Source organism: Monopterus albus, unplaced genomic scaffold, assembly GCF_001952655.1.
Source record: "Monopterus albus unplaced genomic scaffold, M_albus_1.0 scaffold142.1, whole genome shotgun sequence".
Classification (NCBI taxonomy): domain Eukaryota; kingdom Metazoa; phylum Chordata; class Actinopteri; order Synbranchiformes; family Synbranchidae; genus Monopterus; species Monopterus albus.
This window is the reverse complement of record NW_018128022.1, coordinates 997,893-1,000,238: the sequence shown is the minus strand read 5'-3', so window position 1 is coordinate 1,000,238 and position 2,346 is coordinate 997,893.

Below are 2,346 nucleotides of genomic sequence, written 5' to 3'. Positions count from 1 at the left end.
GTGATTCGAGGCAAGTAGGACAAGCTCGTCCTGGCACATTGTCCTAATCTTAACCGCAAGAAAGTTAAGAAACTCGTCCTCGACTCCCAGGATACCATCCACAGTTTTATAGACCTGTGGTTTAACTCGAGGTCGACTAAGGCTCGGAGCAGCAGCACCTTGCTCCACACCGTCCACCATATTGGCAATCAATCACTCAATATTATTGAGAAAAATAGTTTCCTATCCCATAAAGGGAGTGTGGACTCTAAATCTTTATTTAACTAGGTAACCAAGTCTTCATTCTGATATAGCAACATGTTAAAAATGCACAACCTTTTAGTTTGGTTGAAGAGTTCAGCTGTAATGTGAATGTAGCTTGTTGACTAGATGATTAGGTCTCTAGAGTATGGATAAATTGGTGTAGAGTTTAATGAGAACTGTGGAGTGAGGGGTAGGGTTTTAGTGTTCTTGTGCAGCGTGTTGATACTCTGACTTAACACCGAGTTAAACCGTAGTCAATGAAGAGGTCGTAGCAAGATCAAAACATTTACTGTCCACTCTTCATATAGCATCACGGTAAAAACTGCAAATAAACAATACAATAAACACTGTCAGTTATGCTTATTTAACCAATATCTATACTATAAATGGTGGTACACTTCAACACACATTCAAATGCATAGTGTCAGCTAGCTTATGCACAACTGTAAATAAACTTCCTCAACGTCACATCTAACTATAGCAAATGTTAACTATACTATGTCAACTGACACATATCATAACTTACGGCATTGCTTCTATCACGTTTCCTAACAGATAAAGATGAATACACATGCCGCAAACAAGAGCCTTACGTCCGCCATCTTTCTTACTAATGTGAAATCGCTAAAACCGGAAGTGTCGTCATCACCCGGTGCCAATCGTTAAATAGATTTAGCGTTATCATTTCTTTTTACATATGTAATTATTAACCTGGCCCTTCACCAAAATAGATAACAACTTCAACAAATAATTAGCTAAACAAATGCCTTAGAGGCAACACAAGGGTCATTGACAAAACAACATTACACGGACTCAAAACAACCACTGTCCAATCTCTGTGCATCTGTACTTACTAGATTACATGTGCATTTCAAGGTCAAGTACCAGTGAATGAATAAGACAATGTGATGCAGAAATGTTACTGTTGGCACCCATGGCCTATGACAGGTATGCATCTACTGTATATGTAAACCTCTGCTATTTCCAACTATCATGAGAAAAACAAACATCAATATTTTCCTGGTTTTAGCTTGGCTTCTGCCTGCTTGTCTGACAGCAGTGTCAGTCAGCCTGAGTGCTGACATTCAACTCTGTAACTGTACTTTTAAAGGAATCATTTGTGGGAACACACAGTTTTCAAAGTTCACTGTGTGAGGTCACAAGTATTAAATATATATGGCTTGTTTGTTTTGGTAAGTCTTAAGATTTTCCCAGGCATTTTCATACTTTTTACTTACACTAGGATACTTATCGAAGTTGTAGAGAAGTCAGGAGAAAAGCTGCACAGGCCTGTTTATCTCACCTGCTGATTCTAACCAACTTTCCCTGTTCTATGGTGTCTGTGCAGATTCTCAGTCATCCAGGTCATAGTAAGCTGAAAAAATCAACTGGACTAGATTTCTAGGTCGAAGACATTTCACCTCTCATCCAAATTCCTCGTGTGTCATGACAGACACACGAGGAATTTAACTCAGGTACATCGGCTCTCAATGTGCAAAACAGTAAACCAGCATGCTGTGTAATATAACAAAATTGTATTAACATCAACAAACAGTGCAAACAATGCAGAAAAAGCAGTATAAACAGACAGTAAACAATGCAGACAACAAGGAAGGTTCATTGAAATGAGATAAATAGGGATATAAACAGAGTACTTAGAATTAGAGATCTGTACGAGTCTGTATAATCTGTACAATGTATATATACACAGGTATTGCACTGAGGGTTATTGTCCAATCATACTGTCGTGGGTTAAGTGTTCATCAGAGCGACAGCCTGGGGGAAGAAACTGTCCCTGTGCCTGGTTGTCTTAGTGCACAGTGACCTGTAACACCATTCAGAGGGGAGGAATTCAAACAGATTGTGTCCTGGGTGTGAGGGGTCTGCAGTGATCCTCTCCGCCCTCCTTTTGACCCGTGTGGTGTACAGGTCCTCCATGGAGGGCAGGCTCACACCAATGGCCTTTTCTGCAGTCCTGACTGTCTGCCAAAGTCTGTACTTGTCCTGTTTGGTTGCTGAGCCAAACCAGACAGTGATGGAGGTGCAGAGAACAGACTCGATGATTCCTCTGTAGAACTGTATCAGCAGCTCCTGGGGCAGGTC